This window comes from Alligator mississippiensis, chromosome 6 (assembly GCF_030867095.1).
Source record: "Alligator mississippiensis isolate rAllMis1 chromosome 6, rAllMis1, whole genome shotgun sequence".
Taxonomy (NCBI): Eukaryota; Metazoa; Chordata; order Crocodylia; family Alligatoridae; genus Alligator; species Alligator mississippiensis.
The window spans coordinates 32,443,732-32,457,761 of NC_081829.1; the positions used below are offsets into that span (position 1 = coordinate 32,443,732).

At 43.3% G+C, this 14,030-nt stretch overlaps 1 long non-coding RNA gene across 2 annotated transcripts in view; it reads right to left on the reverse strand.

Moving 5' to 3' along the window:
- Nucleotides 1–464: 464 nt before the first annotated feature.
- LOC109285621 (uncharacterized) overlaps nt 465–14,030 on the reverse strand; it is a 74,019-nt gene continuing 60,453 nt past the window's right edge. The window contains exons 2-3 of one of the 2 annotated variants that reach the window (XR_002093433.2): nt 8,838–8,943; nt 465–2,029 (exon numbers count right to left, since the gene is read on the reverse strand). This is a non-coding gene — a long non-coding RNA (uncharacterized LOC109285621). The remainder of the gene's footprint in view (nt 2,030–8,837; nt 8,944–14,030) is intronic. The other variant, XR_009463001.1, reaches the window with a different exon arrangement.

Here is a 14,030-nt window from a genome sequence, read left to right on the forward strand (position 1 = left end):
TAAACTGGTTTATGTGTAATGTCTGTCCCCAGCCCAGAAGTTTTTAAGTGCAAGTTGGCTGGGGTGGTTTAAAGTGATGATCTTGCCTTGGGTATAGGGTTGGACTAGATGGCCCCCTGAGGTCCATGCCAGCCCTGATTTTCTCTGATTTTTTGATTCTATGCTGCTTGTACTGATCTCAGTGGCAACAGTGTATGCACTCTGAAGACAGAGTTTGGCCAGGATGACGTGGACAGGATGTGTATGTGTGTGCATGTGTGAAGGCCACCACTGTGGCTGATACAACAGGATTAAATGCAATTAAAGGCTTGATTTTCAAGCTAACAGAATTAAAGGTTTGATCTTCAGCTTGACTATAGATTTGGTGCATTTCAACTGTAACACTCTAAAGCAAATAATCCATGGACAAGGCACAGAGGGAAACGTAATATTTTTGGTAAAGAAAAAAAATGTGACAGTAAAACTCTAGTAAAACTATTTTAATGAAACCAAATATTTTCCTCCTCTAGTTGAAAATTTTAAATTGGTTCTAATTAAAATTTGATTTTGAACAGCTGTGCAGATATGCAAAGGGTACAGAAAGCATGAGGATACAAACTTCTCTATGCCTGGCATAAGGGATAGTAAAAGACTCTCATAATGTAATTGTTCTAATATAATTGTTGTAATAACAGTCATTCCAGATTCCCAACAAAAGCTGAGAAGAGATAAAGCAGGGCCAGTGTCATGCGCTTGCATCTGTCAGCCAGCTGTCAAGCTAGCACAAACCTCAAGGGTAGCACATGCCACATCCTAGCTTCTGAAAGTCTGTAACAGACTGCATTGTCCCAGTAATTTTGGAAGTATTATGCTGAATTCTGGACACTGACTTTGTGACATGATACTTAACTAACCAGTTCTGTTCCCTCAGTACACAGTCAGTATACAAAAACACAGTATGTTTAAACACTACTCCCTCCAACTGAGCCAGGTACTTTGCCTACTTCCTTTTACAAAATATTTGTCACAAGTGTAGTGAGCAGGTTTTTCTCAGTACTTGAAAAGAGGCTCATAAACCTCTTCCTTTGTGCTACAGTGTAAAACATAAATGTGATCACTGAGATTTTTAGTTATTAAACTCACAGCTTGAGGGACAGATTTTATTACCATATTTACTCAAATATAAGAAGAGATTTCCCCTCCCCTCCCATCAGCATGGAGGAGGGGAGGAGCCCCTTGTCTTTACATTTTCATGCAAAGCAGAGGAGAAAGCAGGCAGCTGCTGGAGCTCTGACTTTGAGCCTAGGTCAGGGCCAAAACCAAAGTCTCAGCAGCTGCCTGCTCCCCTCTCCATTTCCCCCTGCAGCTTCCACCCTGCCCCTCTCCCTCCCTTACTGTCAGATGCAGCTCGGCTCCAGCTCAGGCTGGAAGGAGTTTTACGTGGGAACTCCTTTCCAGGCCCAGCCAAACAGAAATGTTGACACTGTTGTATGGCCAGGCAAGGACTGAGCTTCCACATGCTATGCTCTGGATAGAGATGTGAAGTCCCATAAAAAAACAGAAACATTCGGAAAAAAAACATTTTTTCCCTTTTTCTTCTGAGGACTTTTTATTTTTTGGAAAAAATTGAAAAATTTTGGAAAAGTTTAAAAAAGCTCTTATGAAATATTTTCCTTTAGAATGATTAATAAAATTTTTAACACAAGATGTTTATATATTGATACCCTTTACTCCCCAAGAATATTTTCTAAAAACTATGTAATAGGAAGACTTTTATGTAAAACTATCTACAGTATCAGATCATTACAATTCTTGTACACTGAGGACAAACAGTACAGTACAACTCTCAAATGCAAGAGCAAGGTGCATTTCTGCCCCCAGGGGGAACTGCCATTTTCACAAGAGAAGGCAGAAGAATTCAGTGACTTCTTTGCTTGTGGACTTCTTCTATTGTTGACTTTTGATCAAGAGGTTGGTGGATCTGCTCCTGTCTTCCTGACTAGGCCTCAAAGGACTGGGAGTGAACACTGGCAGCAGCATCCATTCGTTCCTGTAGAGAATAGAAACAAGGAGCTTATTGCCCTGCTTGCTCAAAAACTTCAGGAGAGGTGACAGAGCAAGTCTAAAGGTTTTGGAGTTAGAAGGATCCTGCCTCCCTCCTGGTCCCATCACCTTTAGATCCACAAAAGTACAGAAGCAGCACAAAGGAGCTGAAAGAAAGTATACTTGTTTATTGAAAGGTAATAGTTTAAATTTCTCTGAATTCAGTATATTAAAATATATTTTAGTTGCATTAGTATATTTTCATAACCTATGTAATTCATAATTGAATTCCTACTAATCTGATGTTCTGTGACAAATCACCCAACCTTAGCAGTGAAGTGAGGCCTGCAGGGCAGGGAAGTTGTTCACAGTTAGCTTAGTGTTCATATATGCAAGCTAGCTGCTAAATTGCATTTTTCTTTTTTCTACCTCAGCAAAATGGTGCAACCAACTTCTAGCATATGGAAGCATTTCCACGCTGTGAGTTATTCTGAAAAAAAAAAATGTGATTTACAAATACTGTCAAATGAAATATGCATTTCCAAATGCAACTAGGATGACCAAACACATCCTTGTATGTAAGAACTGTCCTGCAGACATTAAAAAAATCCTCCATGGGTATAAGTGAGGAGGAGGTAGATCATGATGATGAAAGTACAAGTAGCTTTTTCCAATATTCTCAATCCAGAAGTTCTCCTACTGCTGCTGGTGGTGGTTCTTCTTCTTCTCCTATAATATCAGCAACACAAAGGGTTGCCCAATCAACATCCTAAAGTAACCAAATATTGCAACCAACTGTATACAAAAGACTCTCAATATCCTTATTTGTAGACAAGATGACACCTGAAGATCAGGAAAAAATTGACCAAGCTCTTGCAAGAGCAATATGCTTCTGGGATGCCATTTTCAATAACTGAAAATGCATACTGGCAGGAAGCTTTTAAATTACTAAGACCATCATAACATTTGCCCAGCAGACAGTCTTTGAGCAAGCCTCTTTTAGAGTCAGAATATGAACATCTGTGCAAGGAAAAAAATCAATGAAGCACTGTGTCTTGCAGTACTTACAGATGGGTGGACAAAAGTGCAGGGAGAAGGAATTGTAAACTTTGTGATAACAACACCTCAACCAGTTTTTTGCAAAAGCATTGAAACAGGGGAGAACAGGCATACTGTAGAGTATATCAGTAATAAAATATGTGAAGTCCTACAGAAAATTGGAAATGGCAAAATGTTTGCTCTGTTGACTGAGAATGCAAGTAATATGAAAGCAGCATGGGAGATCATAATGGATAAATATTCACAAATTACTGCAATAGGATGTGCATCCCATGGGCTCAACTTGCTTTTTAATGACATCATGAAGTTGGACACTCTGCAAAAGATCTATAGAAGAGCAAAAGAAGGTACAAAACATGTAAAAGCTACTCATAATATAGCTGCAGTCTTTAAGAAGAAACAGGAAGAAAAGAATGCAAAGAATAAAATAGTAACACTCAAACTCAGTAGTAAAAATAGATGAGGTGGAGTGGTGATCTCATTTGAAAGTTTACTAAAAAACAAAGAAGCTCTTCAAGAAACAGTAATAACTGAGGAGCTTAAAGTACCCACAAGTGTGAGGAACACTGTACCTGATGAGGATGTCTTCTGGGTTCAGCTGCAGAACTCCCTAAAGATTCTAAAGCAAATTTCTTCAGCAATCACTGCATCTGAATCACACTGTGCACTTTTGTCAGACATTGCTTACCAAATGGCCGAGATAAAATCAATGTTTTTTGAGAATCTAAGTGTATCTCTGTTTACAAGTACATAAGAAAGAAAAGTGAAAGATTTTATTAACAGATGGTAATAATTTTATTGCCAATCACTTCATGCTGCTGCAAATCTCTTGGATCCAAGATTCAAAGGTAGAAATGTTAGTGATGATAGCACTGCTACTGCATTTGACTGGATTACAAAGCAAGCAACACACTTAGGACTTGATGTTGGAAAGATACTTTCAAATGTTGCAGAATACAGAACATCTTCGGGTATTTGGTCCAGGAATGCAGTCTAGGACTCTGCCAAACATATCCCTCCTGCAACATGGTGGCAATGCCTTTGCACAACACAGCCTCTGACTCCTCTTGCTTCTTACCTACTTCAGATTCCTCCGTCTTCTGCAACGTGTGAAAGAAACTCGTTTATGTTTGGAAATAGTCACACCAAACCAAGAAATAAACTAACGTGAAGGAGTAGAGAAGCTTGTCTCAATCCAGGCAAACCTTCAGTTTTCAGGAGTCCATGAAGATGATAAAAGTGAAGGATCAGAAGAAGCAGAAACTGCTGATAGCAATAGCTCAGAAAATGAGGCCAATTAGACAAAGTTTCATGTAGCAAAATTTGTATTCAATGAGTCGGGGGGGGGGGGTTTCTTAGTTCTTTTTCTAAAAATTAGTGCTTTCTGTATCTGCTTGACACTGTGGAGGAGACTAAGTCCAGAATACATAATAACTTCCTTTGTTTTACTATAGTGTTGATGGTTTCTTCTATTTTCAACTTTAATTTTTGCCTGCTTCTCATAAACTGGCGAAAGCTAAGAGATGCTAGGTTCCTTAGAGTTCAGAAGCTTGTAGATCCATTTGTAACAAAAACTAAAAACATTTTAAAAATAAATGCAATTAGTAAATTTGTAATTATTGTCTGAATAAACTATACATTTAAATTTAATAAATATACCAAGCATGATAATTTTATGAGCAAACCAAGTTATACGTAATACATTTTATGTTTTTAGAGTAGCAAAGTGAATTTAGATCTATAAAGGGTACTATGAAAATAAGGATTCATATATTTCAATTTTTCTCAAAATTTCTGTATTTTTTCAGAAAAAAATGGGATTTCTTACACCTCTAGCTCTGGGACAGGGTAGCCTGAGCAGCATTTAGTAATAAGAGGTGAAGTGGAGAGGGCAGAAGGGAAGAGGCAGAGACTGAAGAGTTGGGGGTCAGGCAAGAGGTAGAAACTGGGGAATGAGGGGAGGGGCAGAGGCTGTGAGGAGCTGAGGGTGCAGAGGGGGTGCAGATGGCAGAGGGACAGGAAGGTTGCAGCAGGGAGTAGTGGATGGGACAAACTGAGCCTCTCTCTCTCCCCCACCCTCCCCCCCAGGCATTGCTTTCCATGCTGTAGCAGTGTTGGGCCATGGATTCAAGGCAACCCTTTAAAAGTTAGGCTCTATGTCTGGAAATATACATTTATAATTTACATATATAGAATATAATTACTGGGGGTTCATCTAATAGTTAGGGTCACCTTATATTCTAGTAAATACGATATTTAGAAATGAACAAATAGCAAGCAACACAGGATGGAGAGATGCATTGTTTCATTTTCAGCCTTTGCCACTTTTTGAGCTGGGTTCTGTTCAGTACTTCAATAGCCACAGCTGAGGCCATTAGTTTAAGATACATTGTGCATCCTTTTGCCTCCTGTAGCATTCAACATACATATCTAAAACACTAATACCTGTGTTTCAATTTAACTTTTGAAACAGCATTACTGCTGTGTCTTCAAGCTAGTTTTTCAAGTCTCTCAAAATTACCCACTGTCTCTCTTGGGCCAGTATGCAGATTCAAGTTGTATAGCTAACCTGTGAGTCATTCTTCCCCTTGCAAAATCTCTCTTTGGGTGGGCCTTTCTGGCTTTCAGTTAACTGTTGCTGCTGTACGATTGGCAATTCTTTATTCTCTTTTCTGGATAGCTTTTGTATTCATAGTCTTTTTCCATTACAGCAGTGAACAAGTGTCAAGTTTAATTTTAATTATACGAGCCATTTCAATTTTCAAGGTCTGTAGCATGGATATCATGTAACAATTGTAGCTCTGTCTTCTACTCATAAATTTGACTATTTCCCAGCCCCAACAAAAACAACAACAAACCTGTTAATATTTTCATTACTTAATCTGAAATATTTTTACTCATCAAAACTCTAGAATGACAGATGCAAGGAAAACAAAAGGCTTGTTATGTTGAATTCAGCAACAGAATATATCAGTTTATTAATAAAGGCTGAGAGCTTGTGCTCATTTTTAGATTAATTAGTACTGATTAGTCAGCATTTGTTTGTTTAAATCATACTTTTCTAAGAAAGGAATTCTGAAATCTGTATGGTAGCTCTTCAGTAATTATACAGTAATCATGTTGGCTGTGATTGTTTGGTACTTGCCTTTGTCTGATAACTGTTGTTATAAGTGGGATGAAAATGCCAGAGACCTTGTTTATTCATTGTACAAGCAATAGAGTCATTTTGTGGGAAAAGGTATATAAATCAAGCCAATATGCAAAAACACCGTATGTTTGGACACTACTGCCTCCAACTGAGCCAGATACTTTGTCTATTTTCTTTTAAAAAGTAACCTGTCATAAGTGCGGTGAGCAGTTTTTTCTCAGTATTTGAAAAAAGGCTCAGTAAACCGCTGAGTGTTTCAATTATTAATGTTACAGCTTGAAGGACAGGGTTTATTATTTAGAAATGAATAAACAGAAACAAAAGTATGGATCAACCTCTGTTTCATTTTCAGCCTCTGCCACCTTTTAAGCAGGGCTATTTTCAGTGGCCTTTTTAAATTCAGTTTTCTTGGATGTTTATACTCCCAAAGTTTTGTTTGTGTGACTGTTTGCAGAAAACACATTTCAGGCCAGCATCCAAAATTGTATTTAATCAAAACAAAAAAACTGTTTTGTGACAAAATAATTAGTTCCGAGTTAAAGCAGAAATCAGTTTGTAAAGGTTGGACCCAGTCAATTAAGGAACAGAGAAAATGCATCTGAATTCTGATTATCAAACACAGTCTATGAACAATTTCCAAACAACCCATGCACTAGAATTTGTTTAGATGAACTATTCATTGAATGAGCTTGAATAATAATTTGTTAAAATTATGTTCCATCCACAGACAATAGATAGAAAAGGAAACATCATCTTCTATTTAAAGGAAATCTTCAGATTCCTTGGAAAAGAGCCTCAGCTGCAAGCAAGCTGCTCTTGGTACAGCTGGGGGTGGGTAGGAAATGTATTGGCAGGTCATTTTTGTTGCTCCTTTGTTGTTCCAGGCACCACCTTGCCCTGAGAGTACTTTAGAAAAGCTTCAGGGCTGACCTAAGTCATGTCTTCATGCCCACTGTCAGAACAAGGCACCCTAACTGCCAGAGGTTTGGGGAGTATACCACTACTTCAGCCATTGTAACTATCTTTGGCCACTAGTGCTGTGATAAAGGGTTCAAGTGATGGTAGCAGAGTAAGAGTGGCCATTCTGCACTGTGCATAGTTCCCCCTCTTCTATGCTAGGAGATTGTCCAGGGGCCCATACCCACTGGGTTACCAGCTCCTTTGCAAAGAAGTATGCGCCCGTTTGGCTTCAAATGCCCACTCATGTGCAGCCTTAGTCTGCACCGTAAGGGGGACGTGTTCGACTGCTTCGTGAAACTCCTGAGGTCGGTGTCAGTTGCCTCGAGGACCACCCCCAAACTTGCCTGCCACAACTTTGAATGTTACACCAGTGGAGGGAGTAGCCTCTAGAGGACACTCAGGAGTGATCACATCGCCAGCCAGATGTTTATGGGGTTCGTCACCTCTTCAAGGCTCTAAGCTATTGTCCCCTCAATTCCAATGAGTGAGATGTTGAATTAGCTTGGCCCCTGTGTCCCGAGTCCCCTGCTACTGGCAGGTTCTGCTCTTGAGGCCCATTCGGGCACCCTTGTGCCAATGAATAAAAAAAAGAATAAAAAAAGAGAAAAAGAAGAAGAAACCCGCAATTCTGGAGTCATAGGAGTCAATCCCCTCAGCTCTCCCACCTGGACCCAGCAAGGTTCTCCCTGACATCACTCCCCTGATGTCTCCCTTCCTTCTGCATCCCCAGCCCATCTTCACGGCCCAATACCTGAGGATAACTGGGCAGATGAGATTTTAAATCCTCAGGGTCAGTCGCAGTCTCTCTCCCCGGGTTTCCATCCCTGCTTCTCCGCCGGCCAGAGCTTCCAATTCCATGGTCCCTCAGTGGTGTTTGGAGCTCGTTGCCCCGAGCTCTCTCCCCTGTCCAGGGTTCAATTTTTTTTTATTTTTTTGGTCCAAGGAGCTCCTGCAGCCTCCGCTGCCACTCCCTGCCTGGGTTGGCTTTGATCACGCCAGCACAGTGTGCTACCAGCATGAGGAGCCTCCACCACCTCTCTCCCCCTCCTGGCTTCTTTGCTGGCACCCGCCTTTATTCCTGCTGGCTGGTGATTCCCTCTAATGTCATCCGCCAGCCTTAATTGAATAAGGCGTGGCTTGTAAACTGTGCAGGCTCTCTCCTCCACCCCTCCAGCATTATTTCTCCTACAGGTAAATAACCATTTTTATTTTTCTTGTTGTATTTGTCTTTGCTGGGTCCTGTGGGCACAGTTCCCAGATTGTCTGGCTTGTTGTCCCTGGGACACCCCCCCCCCCCCCCCATTTAGCTGCTTTGGAGTGTTTTAAATTCTTGTGTTGGGATCCTACGCATTACGTTGGATATTCCTCCTGACTTTTGTTTGTTGCTGCCATATCTGGGGTTGTCACCACATCTGGATAGAAAATCTGCTGTTATGTTATTTTTCTGGGTCAATGTAATATGCAGAATTTGAATGGTTGGAGTGCAATGGCTCATCTCATGATGCGGGCGTTGTCAGTTTTGGTCATGCCTAACCATTTTAAGGGGGTATGATCCATTTCTAGTGTAAACTCTCTCCCCATCAGGTAATACCTGAAGTGCTCTACTGCCCAGCGGATAGCCAAGCATTCTCGTTCGACGGTGACATACCATGTTTCTATGGGCAGCAACTTCCTACTGGTGTAGGCAACTGGTCTCTCCATTCGGCGTCCTCTTGGGTTAGTATGGCCCTCACAGCTGTCTCTGACACATCGGTCTATAATATAAAAGGTTTATGGAAGTCAGGAGCGTGTATTACCACATCTTCACATAGGGCTTCCTTTAGTAGCTCGAAATTCTGTGTCATTTGGTCTGTCCATTTTATCCCTTCCGCACATTGTCCTTTTAATGCTTCTGAGAGGGGTGCTGCTAGCTCAGCAAACTGGGGAACGAACTACCAATAGTAATTGGTTAGACCTAAAAAGGATCTTAGTTGTTTGCTGGTCTGTGGTGCCTGGAATTTGCCTTATCATCTAGAGGCCTTATTGTGCCCTGTCTGACCAGAAACCCTAAGTACTTAGTTTGTTTCTGGGCTAGCACACACTTTTTTGGGTTAGCTGTCTGGCCCGTTTTCCTCAATTTGGTGAGTACCGCTCAAAGGGCTCTTTTGTGTTGGGCCCAAATTTGCATGAATACCATGATGTCATCTATGTAGGCAGTGGTATATTCAGTGTGTGGGGCTAACATTTGATCCAACAAGTACTGGAATGTTGCGGCTGCCCCGTGAAGACTGAATGGCATGCGGACAAATTCATATAATCCCCACGGTGTCCCAAAGGTGGTCTTGTGTCGGTCCCTATGTACTACTGGGATTTGCCAGTACACCTGCGCTAGATCTGGGGTCAAAATATACTGGGCATTTCCAATGCGCTCTACCAGCTCTGTGACATGGGGCATAGGAAATGCATCAAAAACTGCTATAGCATTCGCCATTGGTAATCGATGCATATCTGCAAGGAGCCATCAGGCTTAGGAACTGGAACTAGTGGTCTATGCCAGGGGCTCTGGGATGAGCGTATGATTCCTTGTTCGATCATTTTTTTAATCTCCTTACATATTTCACAGGAGGTGATGGGGCACCGGCTGCCACTTTGCCCATACTATAGCCCCTGGTGGCCTCTGTATTGAATGGCAGGCCCCTCAGGCCCATCCAGGCTCTTCCTTGAATGTGTCTCTGAATTCTGCGACCAGAGTTTTCACTTCATTTTTTTGCGTTGCAGATAGCTCTTCTCCCATCCAGATCTGACCCTCTGTTCTCAACGTGGCTGCTCCCAATGCTGTGCCTTGCAGACCCAAGTCTTCTGTTTCTGCTTCTGAAAAGGCAGCCCACCTCTTCAGCCCGCGCCACTCGCATAGAAGATTAACTTGGTATATTTGCTTTTCGCAAAGATGACCAGGACGGTGCACCTCATAATCTACTGGGCCTACCCAGAGGATCACTTCAAAAGGGCCTTGCCATTGTGTCAATAATTTGCTTGAAGACGTAGGTAGCAACACCAATACCCTCTGTTCTGGTTCAAATTCTCGTTCTTTGGTATGGGCATCATACCGTTCCTTTTGACAGTGCTGTGCTTCCTGCAAATTATCTTTGTCTAAATTTTGGTCCAGTTGTATTCTTCTTTGGAACTCCTGTTGATACGAGGCTGGGTCTCTTGTTTCCCTGGTATTGTGTTCCCAATCCTCTCTCAATGTTTGTAGTAGGCTTCTGGGGTGGTGGCCCAACACCAGTTCAAAGGGGGAATACATCAATGTGTCTTGGGGAGTGTCCCTCAGAATGAATAGGACCAGAGGGAGGAGTAGATCCCATCTTCGAGGGTCCCCCTCCATGCAGTGGTGTAACATCCTTTTGATTGTTCCGTTAAGTCTTTCCACCAACCCATTTGTCTGTGGGTGGTACACCAAGGTGTGAAGATGTTTTATTTGTAGAGTATGGCATACCACTCATAATACCCCTGACATGAAGTTGTGTCCCTGGTCCATAAGGATTCCTTGGGGGATCCCCATCCTAGCTATTCTCTTTATGAGCTCCTCCGCAATTCATGGGCAGTCACTGCCCATAGGGGTACAGCCTCTGGATATCTAATAGTGTAGTCAGTGAACACCAATATGTACTGGTGGCCAGTGCTAGAATGAGGAAGCAGCCCAATTACATCCATGGCTACTCTTGAAAAGGGTACATAAATCACAGGCAGAGGCTGAAGAGGTGCCTTCGCTGGGTGATCCTCCCTAGCCTTCTGGCATTTGGGGCATGCCGCACAGTGACAGGCTACATCCTTCCCCAATCCTGGCCAAAAAAACCACCAGGATATCTGTATAGTAGTCTTGTCTCAGCCCATATGTCCCCCGATAGAATTGGAACGAGCGAGATGACAGATGGGATGTCAGAAGCAGGCAGGTACCACAAGTAGCCAGGTTGAATACAATATAAAAGCTGATTCCTTACCTCAAATCGAGGAGTGTCTCCTGGTCTCACCGCTTGTGTGGCTGAGGGATCCAGGACCAAGGCCTGCAGCTCCTGAAGCTCAGCATCTTCTTCTTGCACCTCATGGAACTGACGACTGCTGGTTATATTGTGCAAATCAAGTACATCTGCGTCATCTGTGGATTCCTCACTGTCCTCAAGTTCTCCGAGCCAGCCTTCCCTATTCCGTAGGCTCCTGCCCACCATCTCAGCATGACAAACCCTCTCAAGAGCATCATATATAGTGTCCAATTGCGTCCTAATAGCATGCCGCAGGCTAAGTGGGATACTACCCCCACTAACAATCTACCTTGGTATTCCATGACCCTGAGGCGTATCCACTGACGGTCAACATGCCTGGTTTCCCCATGGAGGCATGATACCCTCACTGGCTCCACCTCACGGCCCCGTTGTGGGGTGACCAAACCTGCCTTCGCCAAAGATTGGGCACACCCAGAATCCAGGACACCTTAAACAGGTCGATCTCCAATCCAAGCCTTACCTACTGGCCGTTCACATACAGCACTCTCTCCACCAGTGACGCAACTGCAATCCATGGGTTTGGCCTGGTCTTGTTCTTTCTGTCCCTCCACTGGCCCCCTAGTCAACTTATTGGGGTGCCATTGCTCCACTGTGTCATCTTGACAGTCCTTGGAGAAGTGGCCAAACTTCCCAAAGTGGAAGCAGGCCACCTCTCGGGCCGTGCCCATGAAAGTGGGTTGCCTCTTCTCTGGTTCTCTTGGACTCCACGTAGTGGTGGTGGGATTACGTCTCTCCCAACTGTAGCTGACTTTGGAGGCTGCAAAAGTTTCCACCAGCTTTAGTGCTTCTTCGCAATTACAGGCGTAATGTTGGCACACCGACCACTGTGTGTGCTCCTCCAGGTCATTAAGGAACTGCTCAAGCAGTTTCTGATCTGCTAGGATGTCCTGATCACAAGATGTGAGGTTAATCCATTTATTGAAGAGATATTGTAGTAGCTGCAACAGGAGTCAGGGCCGTTTCTCCTCAGGTCCTTTCTTAGAATAATCGCCTATAGTGTTCTGGGTTAATTTCCAACTGGTAAAGGATGGTGGCCTTAACCCAGTCATAGTTGCAGGGCTTGTCCCTGAGAAGGGCTTGATATGCAGCCTGGGCTTTACCGACTACGAGAGCCCTGAGTTGACTAGCCCAGTATCCCTTGTCTAGGCCAGTCATTATGTCGTTTCACTTGAAAGCCTCAATGTAGGCCTCTGGATCATCCTCTTTTGTCATTTTCAGCATCTTGAACGCCGTCAAGCCATGCCGTAACCAATCTTCCTGCCACTCCATCATTTCTTGCTGAGCATCAAGAATCTGTGTTGGACTTGCAAATTCTGCCCCAGCATGTATGGAGGTACCATGGCTGCAGGCTGCATGTTGAGATGCCTTTGGTGGTCCAGGGTTTCAATTAATTTCCCAGCCAATGCACCACTTTGCACCCATCTGGCTTCAAATGCCCACTCACATGCAGCCTTAGTCTGCACTGTAAGGGGGATGCATTCAATTGCTTTGTGAAACCCCTGAAGTGGGTGTCGGTTGCCTCAAGGACCACCCCCAAACTCTCCTGCCATGACTTTGAATGTTACACCAGTGGAGGGAGTAGCCTCTAGAGGACACTCAGGAGTGATCACATCACCAGCCAGATGTTTATGGGGTTCATCACCTCTTCAAGGCTCTAAGCTATTGTACCCTCACTTCCCATTAGTGAGACATTGAATTAGCTTGGCCCTGTGTCCCGAGTCCCCTGCTACTGGCAGGTTCTGCTCTTGAGGCCCATTCGGGCACCCTTGTGCCAATGAAAAAAAAAAGAATAAAAAAAGAGAAAAAGAAGAAGAAACCTGCAATTCTGGGGTCGTAGGAATCGATCCCCTCAGCTCTCCTGCCTGTACTTGCAAGGTTCTCCCTGACATTGCTTCCCTGACATCTCCCTTCCTTCTGCATCCCCAGCCCATCTTCATGGCCCAATACCTGAGGGTAACTGGGCAGATGAGATTTTAAATCTTCAGGGTCGGTCGCAGTCTCTCTCCCCTGGTCTCCGTCCCTGCCTCTCTGCTGACCAGAGCTTCTAATGCCATGCTCCCTCAGAGGTGTTTGGAGCTCATTTCCCCAAGCTCTCTCCCCTGTCCAGGATTCAACTTTTTTTTTTTTTTTTTTTTGGTCCAGAGAGCTCCCACAGCCTCTGCTGCCACTCCCTGCCTGGGTTGGCTTTGATCACGCCGGCACAGCATGCTACCAGCCTCTCTCCCTCTCCTGGCTTCTTCACCGGCACCCACCCGCCTTCCCACCGGCTAGTGATTCCCTCTAACATTACCCGCTGGCATTAATTGAATAAAGGTGTGGCTTGTAAACCACACGGGCTCTCTCCTCCACCCCTCCAGGATTATTTATCCTACAGGTAAGTAACCATTTTTATTTTTCTTGTTGTATTTGTCTTTGCCGGGTCCCGCAGGCACGGTTCCCAGATCATCTGGCTTGTTGTCCCTGGGACAACGTGCTTCTTCTAAAATGAATCAAGAGCACTTTGTATATGAAGTAAGAGGCCAGTTTCAGTCCATTCTGGATTTTATACTATCATCTTTTATAAAAATTCTTCAATGAAATAAAAAAATTGACCAAGAATTAGACCTCAGGATGACAAAATAGATGTTTATGTGATGATAATAGATCACAATGAAAGGAAAAATATTAAAAAACCAAAGACTGTTTATCAGGGATAATTGACACAAAACAAGGTGACATACACCCTGCTCAGAAGATAATATAATACCATGAAAAGTAAAATTCCTTTCATAGCAAACCATTATGGTTTTTTCTGGTTTTAT